At 46.4% G+C, this 16,337-nt stretch overlaps 1 long non-coding RNA gene across 1 annotated transcript in view; it reads left to right on the forward strand.

Annotated features, from left to right (window-relative positions):
• The window catches only part of LOC132244507 (uncharacterized), a 78,237-nt gene extending 69,070 nt beyond the window's left edge, over positions 1-9,167 (forward strand). The window contains exon 3 of the long non-coding RNA XR_009456026.1: positions 8,711-9,167. This is a non-coding gene — a long non-coding RNA (uncharacterized LOC132244507). The remainder of the gene's footprint in view (positions 1-8,710) is intronic.
• Positions 9,168-16,337: the final 7,170 nt, after the last annotated feature.

Genomic DNA, 16,337 nt, shown 5'->3' on the forward strand with positions numbered 1-16,337 from the left:
CTCTATCAAATGATAGCAGATGCCCAGAACCTGACTGATTTCTTAGTAGAGGAAAAAAACAGTGACAAAGTTCAGATATATTTTAAGGGTTCATGTTTTAATTTGTACACGCACATCATTCCTGGAAGAGAAGCGGACACAAACTTGCAGACAATTCCTATATTCAAGAATTAGAGCCAAATACAAATGCTTGAAACCTGGGGAGCAACTCTGCCTTGAACTGCCTCCCATCAGAAATCCAAACAGAAAGCAAACCCTTTTGCTGTTCATATGGCTCTCTCCAAAGCAAGAAATGTTCATAACAAAACTAATGCCATCACATAGCATGTATCTTTCTAAAACTGAATCCACGCTAATGCGTTAATGTATAGTAGGCTTAGTCTAACGGACATTAACATCACTAAAAAAGCATTCATCTGCGCTAATGCGCAATAGCGCCAATTACAGCACATTAAGTTAGTACCTGTCATTACAGGTACTAAAGGTAATGCGCCATAATTACAGCGCATTAATGAACATGCAGACACCCATTATCGCATAAGATAATCCACAAGTACGTATTTATAATAAAGATATCGGCATATCACTGATGGCAATCTCCCATATAGGAAGGAGTCTGTAACTAAATCTTATGAGGAGTCTGTAACTACATCTTCCCCATAAGAGATGTCTTGTATTCGTAAATACCATTGTGATAACGCTCAGACACAAGCAGACAGATTTCATTTCACCTATTGGATATCCAAGAGGACTTGGATGCCTAAGTGCAATTCTATTTCACCCTGCTCATGTCCCTGAAAAATAGGTAAAGAATTTATTTTTGTAATGCACCATCATCTTACCCTTAAGACTGAGTCATAAAAAAGCAAAAGTGTAGCAAGTCCTCTTCCTGCTTGTTGCATTTAACTTTTTCAGGGATTCCAGCCAAAGCAGGCAGGAATAGGAGCACATGCAAGTCCACTTACACACCCAGCAGGTGGAACAGAATGTGGCCCAAAGTCTGTTCCAATTTTGACTTAAACACTAAAGCTAGTTTTGTTCTTTAAGTGAGTCACTTCTATATGCCAAAAATAAGTGTGCGTGACTGTAAACGATGCTTGGCACTGAGGACTTAAATACCTTCTATTTTCTAAGGCAAAGGAGATTTTTCACCACTGCTCTTAGCAAGCAAGATTAATTCTTTATACTGAGGCTGATTAATGCAGTCCAATAACAAAAATCCGTTAATGTGATCAATTAATGACTTGGATATACAGATAGTGAATGGAGCAGGTTTCCTTTTCTCCTTGTAGGTAGAATTGGTCATTGTTACCCTGTGCAGATATAAAGACTACAGACCTATGTTAAGGAGGGGAACTTGTCCAATTATTTTTAATCAGGTTGTGAAGCTAGTTGTGATAGCCTGGCAATAAAAGATGTCTAAATCTTAGTTCTCTTGTACATGAGTTGGTGGCTATTTTTCTGATTTCAACTGACCAGCTGCTAACAGGATAATCTATTGTATGATATTTACTATCTGGGCACAACAGAATGATTCAGGAACTGAGTATGCTTTACCTCTGTATAGTCTTGTACTTTTGGGAACTAATCGGACCCAGAGGGTTGCATGTTCTGGTATGATACAGGTATGGGTAGATCTAAGATTTTGAAAAGAAGGGGAGCTATTGCACACTGCTCTTTGCTGACTGGAGGTGAGGCAGCCTGCTGGGGGGGGTGGGGGGAGGAGGGGAAGGGAAGGGAAGGGAAGGGAGAAGTGCCTACAACCAGGCCTGGGCCTCAGGCTAAGCTCCTGTGCTTCCCATAGGAGCAGGGGTAATGGATGAAGGAATGGGGAGGAGCCCCTTCCCCACCTCATGTTGGGCTGCCAACACATCTGCCCTTCTCCCTCCCTGATTTCAGTGCCCATCTCCATGGTTGCAACACCTCCCACAGAGTCCCCTTCTTGCTCTCCACCCCAATGAGAAACCAGGCCCATCCACCCTGAACCTGCAATAAGAATCAAGGGAGAAGTGCAACTGAACCACCCCAACCCACCTGGATCTGCATACAGGGAAAGATTTAGCTGCATAATTAATAATGGGAATCATGTGCTTAAATTCCTCTGCACTGGGTGTGTCTACACATGATGCTTTACTGCACATTGGACTAGTCTACTGTGCAGTAATCGTTGCACACTTATAGATAGTGATGCTTTACTGCACACTAGATTAGTCTAATGTGTCCTTTTTATTTTTATTTTTTTTAGTACCTATGGATACAGGTACTAGAAAACATCGCTTTTAAAACTAATGTGCCAAAGCACATGTGTAGACACTGGCTAGGAGCAAATTGCTTCCAGTTAGCCTAGGCCACAGGAGGCAGGGAAAGCTGTCCTAGCTCAGCAGGCAGCTGCTAGGCCTGTACAAGTAGGCAGCTGTTTGATCTGGATGCCAGGGATCTGATCCAGAGCTCCGGATCAGTTTGCTGTTTCGATTCGGCCGAAGCCAGAGATCCGGCCATAGGGTATAATGGGGAATCAATCAAATATCTATAACTTTGTAATTTTTTGTCTGACTTGGATGAAACTTACAGGGGTGGTAGCTTCTGCTGAGAGCATGAAGCCTGCCGAGTTTCAAGAAGACCAGTATGGGGGTTCAGGGGAAACTGCACCCCAAATTCTTGAAAGCAAAACTCATGTCGTGTGTATGTGTTACACCACAACGGGGTCAAAACTGCAGGGATGATGGCGCCTGCTGAGGCCACAAAGCCTGCCAAGTTTCAAGAAGGTAGGTGCAGGGATTTGGGAGGAACTGCACCTCAAGCTGTGGACAAGCAAAACTTGTGACATGGGTATTAAGGTGTGCATGTGTGACATGTGTGTGTTAAGGTGCAGCAGGGTGAAAGCTGCAGGCCTGCTAGCCCCTGCTGAGGCCACGAAGCCTGCCACCTGTCAAGTAGATGGGTGCAGGGCTTCTGGGTTCTGGGGCCCTGCACCTCTGGCTGCTGATGGGCAAAACTCATGACATGGGTGCTTGTGCAACTGACCCTCTCTGTCTTGCGGCAGTTGATTGTCTGTTAATGAGTTAATTATCAATGATTAACACCTACAGAACCACAGACTAAGGAGAGGAAATAATCAATACAGACAATCAACTGGCAGGCCTTGAAACTTGGCAGGCTTTGTGGCCTCACCAGGGGCCATCACCCCTGCAGTTTTGACCTCACTGTGGTGTAACACATACACTTGACATGAGTTTTGCTTTCAAGAATATGGGTTGCAGTTCCCCCTCAACCCCTGCATTGATCTTCTTGAAGCTTGGCAGGCTTCATGCTCTCAGCAGAGGCTACCACCCCTGCAAGTTTCATCCAAGTCAGACAAAAAATTACAAAGTTATAGATATTTCATTGATTTCCCATTATACCCTATGGCCGGATCTCCGAAGCGGTTTGGAAGCTCCAAACCACTTCGAAAAGCCTAAAGAAGCCAGTGCTTCAATCTGGACATGGTGCTTCAGATGCTTTAGCTTTAGATCTCTGGATCTGAAGCACAGTCCAAAGGCTTGCACAGTCCTAGCAGCTGCCTCCCAGCCACACAAGGCTGGGAGAGCTGTCATTGCTGTGAGGCAGCCTAGGCAACACTGGGCCACAGGAGAGGTGAGAGCTGTCCCAGCTTGGTGGGATGCTGCCTCCCAGCCATGTGGAGTTTGGGATGCATCTTGATCTCCACATGGCTGAGAGGCAGCTGCCTGGCAGCCAGGACGGCTCTCCCAGCTGCATGGAATTGAGGACCAGGCCCCATGCTGCCTGCCAGCCCTGATGGGAATACGTTCAGATTTGTGTGAGGCTGCAGTTTTAATATGCCTCAACCTTCTGGGCAGAAAATACAGGTGCATTAATTGCACATGTAGACACACCCACTATGTTGGAAATTTACCTCATTATGTTACTTTTTAACATCCCTTTGACTTAATTTAGTTCCACCACCAGGTGGCACTTGTAGTGGATCTATGTTAAGAAATATAAGTATATTATCTGCAGCCCTCTTAAATCAATTAATTCAAATCCATTTAAAGGATACAAACATGGATTTTATATCAGGAGGAACTGCTTTCCTTGCCATTCAGTTTTAGCAAGAACCAGGAGGTAGCCTGTTAACAACTAATGTCTTTCTGCATAGTAGCATATTGGCTTGTGGTCTTAGCCCGATTCACATTTTAGGCTGTAAACAGAAGTCATTGTAAACTTCCATTAAACAGAGCAAGGGGAGAGGAGTGGGTATCTGAATCATAGTCTCGTTGACCTTGAGTCAACAGATGTGATGCTATAAGGGCTCGAAAGCACAGTCCAGTTGATGGTTCCAGAAAAGTCGTCAGCATCTTTCCTATACAAAATGAAAGTCCCTTGTTAGATTCCAGCGGTGGTTACAGCATGCAGAAAAAGGGCATCGTCTTCCCTGTCCAGTTAAAGCTGTGCACTATTAGTTACAGGAATAAATCTTTATTGCAGCAGGTATTCTCTGACATGAGAGAGAACAGCATGGCAAAGGCCTACACAAATCCATAAGCTGCACTCCCTCTTGGGGTGGGGGAAACATTTCCTGTCCCTGGAATCCAACTTCAAGTGAGGAAAAAGAAGTGCAGAAGTGTGTGGGTTGTATGCTTAGCTTTCTAAAATGGATGTCAGAATGTCTCAAAGTAATATTTTAAAAAAAGAGGTGAGAAAGCAACTGTGTAATTGATAGTAGGACTAAGAGCACCCCAAATGACACATATAGCACTGACACGAGACCAGACATGCACATTTTGTTGTTGAAGAACAAAGGATATTTAACAACTTAAGTTTTATTTGCACTGTGGGAAGCTGAGTGTTAAAAAGTCTCTCATGTGGGAGGAGGCAGAAAAGTGGAGATAAAAAAAACACAAAGGCTAAGGACTGACAAATCTTCACTAGGAAATAAGGAAAGCTACTCTTCTACTTTTAGCTTGAAACTGGGACATAGGCAGCAGCTTTGCGTGCTGTTTTATGATGAATAAGGACACAGTAGGAAAACACATTTTAGTGTGTATATATAAGGTATAGCTGGAATAAAAAGGAAATGAATGGATGCAAAATTGAATATCCTTAGAAACTAAAATATATGGGTAAATTTTCCGCCTTGGTCACAGCAATGTAATCCTGATACCATTGACTAGACTTCAAGTGTGCTACTAAAAGTTAGAATTTATATCACTCTGTATTAAAAAAAAATTCCTGCAGGTTTATCTTAAACAGCAATTTCCTTCTAACATCAAAAGAGGAGTGACATGTCAGTGATCGTGACTTTGAAAAACCTGAGCTGGAATGCAAATTGGCTGCAAGAAGAGAGAGAGAGCCTGGGGCCTCCCTAACAGGTCATACGTAAACAGAATTATATTACAAGAATCTTCAGAAGAGCTGAGGAATATGAGCACAGTTGTGTGAGAGCATATATTTAAGCTGCATCAAGCATAGGAATGCAAATTTTTATGGATAAAGGTGGTCCCATGAAATTCACAATGTGTCTTTTCTGTACTCAGCTGTAGGATAGTGCACATTCCAAACTGCAGCATCTCTAATAGGCATTATAAGGACTTTTAAAATACACTGCTAATAATGCCAAATTTAACTGATTAGATTTTCCAAAGTATAGTCAAAGGTCCCAGTTCCCTTTTGAGGAAAGCTGAATGAAATAGTTCTGGAGGTTGTATTGAAAACTGCTTCTTGTATACTTTCAAATTAAGTAACCCTTAAAGAAGGTAACCTGTTAAATCTGATGAACACCTTGTCGAAAAGTTCCCAGATGCTTCAAAATGAGCTCTACACTGACTGTGAAGGATGTGTTAAGTTTTAGAGTACATCAAAAGCAGAGGTGTGAGGGAGACTAGTTATGGTTTTAACTCCTGCTGTACTTAATGAATGCTCCATTGAAGTAGCACATTCTCCTCTTACTGGGTGTGTCTACACACACTATTAATTCAAAGTAGGCTTACTGCACAGTAAAAATACTGCACAGTAAGCCTGCCAGGGGAGCAAGTCTACATGAGCTCCATCCTGGGAGCAGATTTGCTCCCACCCTACTCTGTCCTCTTACAGCAGCCATGGGGGGAGCTCCTGGCTCCCACTGAGTGCTAGCCCAGGTGCTGGCAGGGAACACAGGGAGGGGTCCTGATTGGGAGGGGTCCTGATGTGCACAGGGCAGGAAAGCTGCTGCTGCAGAGCTCTCCCTCCCCATGCACATGGGAGGAAGCCCCAAGCCAGAGGGACGTCCCTGCACAGCCCAAGGCTGACTGTGACCTGTCCTGTTCTGGGACAGGCCCCAGCTAGCTCCAGGCTGGGCGGGGAACTCTCCTGATGCAGGGAGCTCCTGGCAATGGCTCTGCACTTAGAGTGGAGATTGTTTCCTGCCCCAGCTGGACAGCGTCCCCCTGCCCTGGCAGGAGGCAGCTCCCAGCCCAGCTGCTAGGATGGGCTCCAAGCTTGGATCCCAAGCTAGGACAAAGTCCCCCTGTCTGAGCAGCTCCAATTGCAGAGCTGGGGCCAGGAGCTGCCTGCTGCTGGGACAGGGGGATGGCCAGACTCCAAGCTCAGAGCCTGCTCCAGCAGCAGGCAGTTTCTGGGGGCCAGGAACAATCTCTCAGCCCCTGTTCCAATCATGGAGCCAGGGATGAGAACTGCCTTCTGCCAGGGCAAAGGGACACTGTCCTGGCCTGGGCTTTACACTTAGAACCTACCCTGGCAGCAGACAGCTCCTGGGGAGGGGATTGTTATCATGCCCCCTGCTGTCTGGGCTGATTGTCTACTTGTGGGCTGGTGACTACAGATTTGCTCCCAGGCCATCATCTACATGTTGGCTATTGTGCAATCACTATTGTGTAATAATTTGCTACTTGCAATTAGTTGACTAATTGACTGTACAGTAAGCATCTACATGTGTAGACGGTGATGCTTTACGATGCAGTCAATTAGTCAACTGCACGGTAAAGCATCTCATGTAGACATGTCCACTACTTATAGAATGTTTCACATAGATGTAAAAGAAAGCATTAGAGCATTTGCAAGGCATGCAAGGGAGGCATTGAGAGTAAGTCTTCATAGTTCTATTGTCCTAGGAAACACCTGTCTCTATCAGGCTGCAGTCACCTAAATCAAGAATAGCTGAATCATTTGCTGCATATTTTTCTGTCCTGGCTGATGGGGTTTTGTTTCTGTGGTAGAACCAGTCCTAGACTGGTAGTTCAGAAGTTTTACCCACTTACCTCCAAGAAGCTTTTCTTACTAGAACGATTCTAGAGCAAAGAGCTTCCAGAATGATCTACTGTGGCATGCCAGAAACACTAATTGAAGGCAGGCTCCCAACCCACTTTCAGGCTTAAGAATCCCTGGCTGGAATTCTAGATAGGACACATTTTTGGTGTGTGAGGGTGTGTCTACACGTGCAATTGATACAAAGCAATAAACTCTGGTGTTTATTGCTCTGAGGTGCACCATCTGAACATGCACCTGGGAACAAACTCCAGGGCAATAAACTCTGTAGTTTATTGCCATTTGAATGTGTACCCAGAAATACAGCACATTGGGCTGCGTCAGAGCAGCCCTGGCTGGCAGTAGGCCCAAGGGGATCATCCTGCCAGTCTGGGTCTGCTCCCCTAGCTCAACATGCCGTGGAGGGGCTGGCTAATGGTGCTTCAGCATGGGGCTGGCCAGCAGGCAGCCCATGCACTGAAGTACTCTTGCGCTCCAGCCAGCTGGGGCAGTGTCTACACATGCGCTGCTGTGGAGGTTTTTAATCTGCAGCAAATAGTACTTGTAATACTTGTATTTACAAGTACTATCCTGCTGCAGAGTAAATTTAATTTACTCCAACCTAATAGTAGGCACCGAGACACTTACTGTGCAAGTAATTAGTAGACTGCGCAGTAAACATCTCATGTAGATGCACACAGATTGAAATCACAATGAACACAGCTTTAGTTGCATGATTTCTATTATTGATAACAATGTGCATGCCTCTGAAAGTAGGGACAAGGCTATGTCTTCACATTTTTTGTCAGTCATTGCTCATGCAAAGCTGGGTTTCCTTTGCAAGAGGAAGAAAAAAAGTAAGCACAACATATTTCTTTGCCACTATGTGGCAATTATGATCTGGCAAAAAATATTTCTTTGCATTAGCTTTGACAGAAATAACTTTTATATCTTTAAACCTGCATAGAGTTCAATAGAGTTTAACTACATTGCTGTAGGGCTTCTTGATCCAGATGCAGCAGAAATGTTCATAAAACAGAAAGAGGCTGACAAGTTACAAATACTAGTTTCAAGAACAAATGATGTAAAATACTTCACAAGGCTCCTACATCCAAATGTTAAACAATATACTGTTGCTAAAATTATAATGAAAACCCATAGCAGACACCCTCTGTTCCTTCCTGTATGACTTTAACAATGAGAAGGGAGGGGGAAAGAATGATTCTATCTTACCTTACTATTTACTATTGAGGTTTTTTATTCTCTTTTGTGAGCTGTCACCATAGAAACCTACTTATCTATAGATTTGACCATTTATCTATATAGATTGAAACTGATTTGTTTATATTGCATTTTTTTCTGTTTTTGAAGTGAGTATAACATTATACAACTTCTATATGTATTCTTAAATATCAGTAGTTGCTCCAAATGTTATTAGTACAAAAACAGCTTATCTTTTTCTCTTCTACAGAGAACATCCTCATTCACTATAACACCTCAGTTAATTCCATGGACACCATCACCTCAAGCACTGAATGAGACAGGGATCAAAATTTCAGTCCAGCCTGTCAAACCTTGGTAAAGTTGTAAACTACTCTATTCAGGGTCTGTATTGGAAAACACAGAGGAAATTTAGGTTTGGGCAGCATGTGTAGGGACACCAATAAGTTATGTATAAAATAAAACATTGGGTGCAACTTCAAGACTGTTAACAATTATTTTATATGAGAACACATTATTTTTGGATAGCTTTTTAAGAGAGGATTATTTTCAGAAATAATCTGTTCCAGTTTATTCCTTTTGAAATAAGTGCTTTTATGGTTCTCTGTATACTACACTTTAATTACTCTGTACTCTTGGCAATGAAATATGTCACCTTAGTCATACGCAATCATTTTAAGGTACAGCAGTAAAAAGAAAAAAAAACATGTAATACAAACATTAACATTTTTCCCCTTTTTTTGTTTGCTTTCAGTGATATTAGCAAAATTGCCATGTTAGGAGAGCTTTATTTAATTTTCTTCCTTTCTAGCAACCTGAATGCTATAATTTTGATTTCTACTTTTTCATAGACTTTTTCTATCTATCTTTATCTAACAAAGTATTATTTTCTGGCTCTTTACTCTGTTCTTAACATAAATTATTTGATTAAACCAATCCTTGTCCACTTCCTCTTGGTTGAGAGGACTGTAGCCCACAATGACACCCCACCCCCAACAGGAGGTCTGACTAGATCAGCAGTCACCAAACAGTTGATCACAATTGACTGGTTGATCATGGAGCCTCTGACAGTTGATCTCAGTCCCCTCCCCTCTGAGGGGGGTGTGTGTGTGTGTGCACATGCATGCATGCATGCATGCATGCATGCACATGCACCTCCAACTGCTCCCTTACCCAGCAGGTCAGTCTGTGAGGGTGGGAAGAGGCAAGGGTGTGGCAGATCAAGGCCTCTGCAGTGAGGGAAGGAGTGGGGCACAGGCAGGGGCTGGGGTGAGTGGGGCCCCAGCCAGGCCAGGGTGTGGGGCAATTGGAGCCCAGGTGGCTTGTCCAGGTGCATGCTGATTTGCACCCTGTGCACCCTGGCGGAGGCCCAGGGGGCACATGCCCCCCCCCCCGATCTGTGCACAGGGTGGAGGCAGCTGCCTCTGTGCACTGGGCTTTGTGCCCTGAGCCCCACTGCAGCTGCCCTGGGAGCAGTGCAACACCGCATGCATCCTGCCCACCCAGAGCTGGGATACACATGGTGTCTCGCTGCTCTCAGGGCACCTGCAGCGGGGCACAGGGTGCAAATCACAGTGTGCAGTGGCAGCCGCCTCTGCCCGCACACAGATTGGGGGGGGCATGTGCCTTCTGGGCCTCCACTGGGGTGCATGCAGTGGTTGGAGCCCCCCTGTGCCCCTGGACAAGCTGCCCAGGCTCCGATTGTCCCACCACATGGCCCAGCCGGGGCCCTACTCACCTCAGTCCCTGCCCCTGCCCCTGTCCCACTCCCTCCCTCAGTGTGGGGGCCCTGATTGCCCCACCCCTTTCCTCCCCCACAGACTGACCTGCTGGGTGGGAGAGGAGGGGGTGACATGCACTTTAACTCAAAAAGTGATCTTTTGTTTAAAAAGTTGGAGACCATTGGACTAGATTATTAGAATCACAGAACAATAGGGTTGAAAGGGACCTCAAGAAGCTATCTAATTGAATCCCCTACTCAAGGCAGGATCACCTCTGTTCAAACCATTGCAATTAAGTGTTGGTCTAAGCTTCTTCTATAACCCTCTAACACAACACAATGTATTGCGGTGTTTAATACCCTCATTCTGAGAGAGCTCTTCCTCATATCCCACATAAATTTCCTCTATTGCAATTTAAGGCTATCATTTCTTGTCATGTCCTCTGCAGCTAAGGAAAATAGTCTATCACCAATCCTCTTTATAAAGTCTTCAGGTTATAAAATCTCCCCTCAGTCTTTTTCTCCAGACTAAATCTAGTTCTTCCAACTGTCCCTGTAAGCCATGTTTTCTAGACCTTTAATAACTTTTTTGTTGTTCTCTGTTAGATTCTATTATTTGCCCACATCATCCCTGAATTCAGTGCCCAACACTGGATAAGATACTCCAGGTAAGCCCCATCAGTGGATGAGGAATCCTCATCACACCAGGCAGGCAGAGTGGATGGAAGGCAGCCAGGAGCTGGAGCTAGAACCCCATACACTGGGGCAGGAGCCACCTGGCTGCAGCTTTCCCCACTAACCTGGCTGGGTTTGTGATGCCCGGAACACACTCCCCACAGCCACCGCTGCTTCCCTGCACTACCTACTGCCTGGAGCGGTGCATCAGGGGCAGGAGGAGGAGCCACTGGAGGCAGGGGGAGTTAAGCAGTACCCAGGCAGCTGCAGCTGCACTGGAACGAGCCCTGTTAGGAAGCTGCACGTGCTGGCTGGGGCCAGGGCAGTGCTGTATGGTGGGTGCAGGTGGGAATGTTGTGCGAGCTGCCCCAGGTAGGGCTTGAACCCATGCAGAACACTGCAGGGACAACCACAGGGTTGCAGGGATGGATTGCATCTGCACTGCACTGCATTGCCTGGGCAAGCTCTGCAGCATGTACCCCCTGCACTCCCTCTCCAGGCCAGCTCCCAGGACCTAGTGCACAGGCAGCCCCAACACACGAGTATACAAGAGTAAGACTTTATTTTGAGCTGTTATGCAATTGCCTCTATATACATATACACCTGAAGGGATAGGGAGGGACAGAGTGTGAGGAGACAAAGAGTTTGTTCCAGTATGGACACCATTGCCTTGAGGGTGAGCGAAGCTGCTTTGGAGATGGCCCTCTTTGAAGTGGGAGGAGTGATGTAACCCTAGCAGGGGTTTTTAAATGAGAGGAAGGTTAGCAAAAGCCCAGGAAGAGTCCTGGCTGGGGATTGGCTAGGATGACTTGTTTAAAAAGGGGGAGCAGTTTTTCACAGGGAGAAGAACAACAGGGAAGAGAGACAGGCTGGAGGCCAGAAAAAGGACCTCACCATGGCCATCCCTCAGAGAGCCCCTGTCAGAGCCCTGCAGGGCTGGGGGAGAAAGAAACAAAGCAATGTACAGGCAGTTCTCGGACTAGACACAATTGATTCCTGAAAACTGTGTCTTAAATCAAAATGTTGTAACTCAGAACTGATTTTCCCATAGGAAACAATGTTATAAATGGGGGATTGGTTCCTGAACCCAGGCCTGATACCCTATTTTCACCAAAAATAACCCAGAATTTTGTACTCAATCAATTATAGATGAGTAATATAGCTACATTAATGTATTTATATTGTAAATAGCAATCATATTGATTTGGAAGGACTTCTTTGAGGTGACTTTGCTGGACTTTTTGAAGGGTTCTTGGCTAGTCTTCTCAGGAGTCTTGGCTGGAGGTTTTTCTGGAGTCTCATCCGCTTTCTTAAAGAAGTGTCCAAGGAAGTTTGGACAGATGTTCTCCAGGGAGATGGGTGACGCAGCAAACTTGTTCGCTGGCGTGGCATTGCATCAAGAGCTGTAAAGTCAAAACTGATGTCAGAAAGTTGAAACAGGGTGTCATTTTATAAATGTTGTAAGTGCAAAACGTTGTAACTCAAAACGTTGTAAGTTGAGGGCTGCCTGTATCCTCTTCTTCTCCTCACCCTTGGAGCCCTACCAGGGCAAGCACCAAAAGGAAACCCTGAGTCTGGGAAGACCCTGCTACAAGCCCGTGTGGCTGGGCGAGGGATCGCCTAGGCAAGGGGTTGGACTCGATCTGTTGAGGTCCCTTCCGACCTTAGCATCTGTGAGTCTATGAGGGGGATGCAGGACGAGGGGGAGACTGCTTGAGACTGCCCTGGTTCTCTTCATGAGTGAGATGGCACTGGGGAGGGGCAGGCTCAGGTGCCAGAGGGAGCACTGGGCTAGAGGGAGCAAGGACTGCTTTAGCCCACCTTCTAGGGCAGGCAGGGCCCAGGGTGGGGCTGCATTTGCTGGGTGGTGTGAGGCTGTGCTGGGCAGGGGAAACTGCTACAGCCTGCAGCCCAGACACCACTCCCTGCTGTGCCAGGGGATGTGGGTCTGAGGGTCGGGGCAGGAATAAGCTCTCTTGCAGGGACTGCAGGGGAGGAGCCACCACCTGCTGCACTGAAACCCCTGAAGATTGTGCGAGGGATGCCAGCAGCAGAGACCCACCCACGGCTCCTGGGCCAGGGGGAAATGCAGTCCTGTTCCCTGAGAAACCAAGCTGAGGGGCAGTGTACACAGGGTCCTCAGTTGCCCTGGAACATACAAGGTAGAGACTGTGTGAATAAGTTTTTGATGGCTTATTAGTTGGTGTATTTTATTTATTTATTGGTTCCTTATGTAGCATAGGTGATTCATATGCCTTCCCCTGGTGTAAGGTGTATCCAAGAAGCATTAACCCTTAAACCACCATTGCTGGGTTATGTTGTGTAACATTATTTATTTTACTGTAGTAGTTATATGTTATCTTGTAAATAATTAAATTCTGTAAATAGGTTTATAACGGTGTCTGCAAGCTTTTTTTGATTGTAAGGGGAGGTTCTCCACTCGGGGACCCTGCAGCAGCTACCCAGGGAGCTGAGCATGGCTACTGGGTACCCCAGGATCCCACTATTCTGGTGAGGGCACAGGTAGCATCACACCCAGGGTTACATATACCACTCAAAAAAATCATAAACCAGAACAAAAATTATTTTTTGAAATAAAATTAAAATGTTATAGATGTTTGATTTTCAGTACGTGATTTGTTTTTTATCTATAATTTGTTAAAATGATATCTTCTGAAAGATTTTGTGTGTAGCCCTTGACAGCCCACCAAAACTCATTAAGTGGCCCTCTAACTAAAATAATTGCCCAATCCTGATCTAGAGCCTGTGGCGGTCAAGTGGTATGCTGGGCTGTGGCCAGTAGCCCCGAAACGGCAGGCGGGTACTTTTGACTGATGGAGCAGAATTAGGCACGGAAGCTTATCGGTTAAACAAAGAGATTGCACTGTCAACAAATACAGCGTAGGCAAAAAGTTACTTCAGTTACCGAACGAGAGCTCTATAAACCGAGGTGAGATGTCCGTGAACAATTCAACAAGCATGCAGGACACGGAGTACAACAATTCAACGAGCATGCAGGACACGGGGTACGTTGGGAAAGTCGATGAAGGGCAGTCGTTGGTGGGTGATCAGTCCGCCAAGTTCACTCCGAGATGGGCGCGGAGTTCTCCGACTTGGGCGGAAACTGCTCTAACTTTTATACGGCTAGCGAACCAATTGCTAGTTGCCACTTAGGAATAATTTAGAACCGGCCAATAATGGTGTGCGTATTTACATAAGGATGGCGGGAGCTTTTCTGCATCAGGGTTCTCCACCGTAGCGGAAAATTTCACCGTGCCGAAAAGCTTGATTGTGCTAGAAAATTCCACTGTGCCGAGGCACTTAACTATTGAGTTCTGACATGCCCCCTTGCCGACGGCAAAGCTGGAATTGGAGCACATGCACATCATAGATTCATAGATTCATAGATGTTAGGGTCGGAAGGGACCTCAATAGATCATCAAGTCCGACCCCCTGCATAAGCAGGAAAGAGTGCTGGGTCTAAATGACCCCAGCTAGATACTCGTCTAACCTCCTCTTGAAGACCCCCAGGGTAGGGGAGAGCACCACCTCCCTTGGGAGCCCGTTCCAGACCTTGGCCACTCGAACTGTGAAGAAGTTCTTCCTAATGGCCAGTCTAAATCTGCTCTCTGCTAGCTTGTGGCCATTGTTTCTTGTAACCCCCGGGGGCGCCTTGGTGAATAAATCCTCACCAATTCCCTTCTGTGCCCCCGTGATGAACTTATAGGCAGCCACAAGGTCGCCTCTCAACCTTCTCTTGCGGAGGCTGAAAAGGTCCAGTTTCTCTAGTTTCTCCTCGTAGGGCTTGGTCTGCAGGCCCTTGACCATACGAGCTGCCCTTCGCTGTACCCTCTCCAGGTTATCCGCATCCTTCTTGAAGTGTGGCGCCCAGAATTGCACGCAGTACTCCAACTGCGGTCTGACCAACGCCCTATAGAGGGGAAGTATCACCTCCCTGGACCTATTTGTCATGCATGTGCTGATGCACGATAAAGTGCCATTGGCTTTTCTGATGGCTTCGTCACACTGCCGGCTCATGTTCAACTTGGAGTCCACTAGGACTCCAAGATCCCTCTCCACCTCCGTGCCACCCAGCAGGTCATTCCCTAGGCTGTAGGTGTGCTGGACATTTTTCCTCCCTAGGTGCAGCACTTTGCATTTCTCCTTGTTGAGCTGCATCCTGTTGTTTTCTGCCCACTTGTCCAGCCTATCCAGGTCTGCCTGCAGCTGTTCCCTGCCCTCCGTCGTGTCCACTTCTCCCCATAGCTTTGTGTCATCTGCAAACTTGGACAGAGTACATTTCACTCCCACGTCCAAGTCGCTGATGAAGACATTAAAGAGTATCGGTCCAAGGACCGAACCCTGCAGGACCCCACTGCCCACACCCTTCCAGGTCGAGACCGACCCATCTACCACGACTCTTTGGGTGCGACCCTCTAGCCAATTCGCCACCCACCGAACTGTGCAGTCATCCACATCACAGCCTCTTAATTTGTTCACCAGTATGGGGTGGGATACCGTATCGAAGGCCTTCCTGAAGTCCAGGTATACGACATCCACCCCTCCTCCTGTGTCCAGGCGTTTCGTAACCTGGTCATAGAAAGAGACTAGGTTGGTCAGGCACGATCTGCCCGCCACAAACCCATGCTGGTTTCCCCTCAGCATAATTTGCCCTGCCGGGCTCTCACAAATGTGAGCCTTGATAATTTTTTCAAATACTTTACCAAGGATGGATGTGAGACTGACCGGCCTATAGTTGCCCGGGTCCTCCTTCCTCCCCTTTTTGAAAATGGGGACCACGTTAGCCCTTTTCCAGTCCTCCGGGACTTGGCCCATGCGCCACGAGCATTCGAATATTCCCACCAGTGGCTCTGCAATGACGTCGGCCAGTGCCTTCAGCACCCTCGGATGGAGCCCATCTGGGCCTGCCGACTTAAAGGCATCCAGTTCTTCCAAATGACTCTGCACCACCTCAGGATCTACGCATGGAAGTCTGGCACCTTGCTGCTGCCTCTCTACAACCCCAGTGAGAGACTTGTCGTGCCCCTCGCTTAGGAACACTGAGGCAAAGAACTCGTTGAGGAGTTCAGCCTTGTCCCCTCTATCTGTCACCAATTGCTTCTGCCCATTTAGCAGGGGTCCTATTCCTCCCTGGGCCTTCCTTTTACTCCTTTTACATCGTTTAAATCGTCATCATCTCTCTCGTCATATGGTAAAAAGGTATACACAAAAGCATACAACGAAAAAAGATCATCCTCAACGGATCGAATTAAATAATAACCAATGCAAACACAAATACATGTAAGTATATTAGTTATAAAACGTTCAATTATGAGGACTTCAGTAGGTGTCATGGTGAAGTCACATGTCAGGCCCCCGCGTCTCCGGTACTCTTCTTTTCTATCTCTCTTCTTCTCTTGGGGGTTTCCCTCCGCCACGCACCCTTGGCCTCGGGCAAAAAAATGTAAAGAAAAATTTCTTA

The sequence above is a fragment of the Alligator mississippiensis genome, chromosome 12, assembly GCF_030867095.1.
Source record: "Alligator mississippiensis isolate rAllMis1 chromosome 12, rAllMis1, whole genome shotgun sequence".
NCBI classification, from domain to species: domain Eukaryota; kingdom Metazoa; phylum Chordata; order Crocodylia; family Alligatoridae; genus Alligator; species Alligator mississippiensis.